Raw genomic sequence first — 306 nt, forward strand, 5'->3', positions numbered from 1 at the left:
TCTGATACTCGCCATCACAATCAAAAGACAGTTTTTGTATGTTTTTAAATGACATTTGATTGTGATCGCGACAGTAAGAAATGTAAAACAATAGACCCTCTAACACATTTCGTCACGCACACTAGCATCCTTGCAAATTGTCTTACACCGTTCTTACGCACACTACAATATTGAGTTGCCGCATTCACGAACCTTTTGTTTTTAGGTAGCGCGGTATCTAGTCGAGCGAGCGCGCGAGACCAATCATTCATCTAAGCTGTTTGTTTATGTATACAAGCGTTCATAAATGCATTCCCACTTGAAAAA

General features: G+C 39.5%; 1 protein-coding gene across 1 annotated transcript in view; it reads left to right on the forward strand.

The window, feature by feature from the left end:
• LOC141444558 (xaa-Pro aminopeptidase ApepP-like) overlaps positions 1-306 on the forward strand; it is a gene marked incomplete in the record, with an annotated part of 42,838 nt that overhangs the window by 33,809 nt on the left and 8,723 nt on the right.

This window comes from Choristoneura fumiferana, chromosome 30 (genome assembly GCF_025370935.1).
Source record: "Choristoneura fumiferana chromosome 30, NRCan_CFum_1, whole genome shotgun sequence".
NCBI classification, from domain to species: Eukaryota; Metazoa; Arthropoda; class Insecta; order Lepidoptera; family Tortricidae; genus Choristoneura; species Choristoneura fumiferana.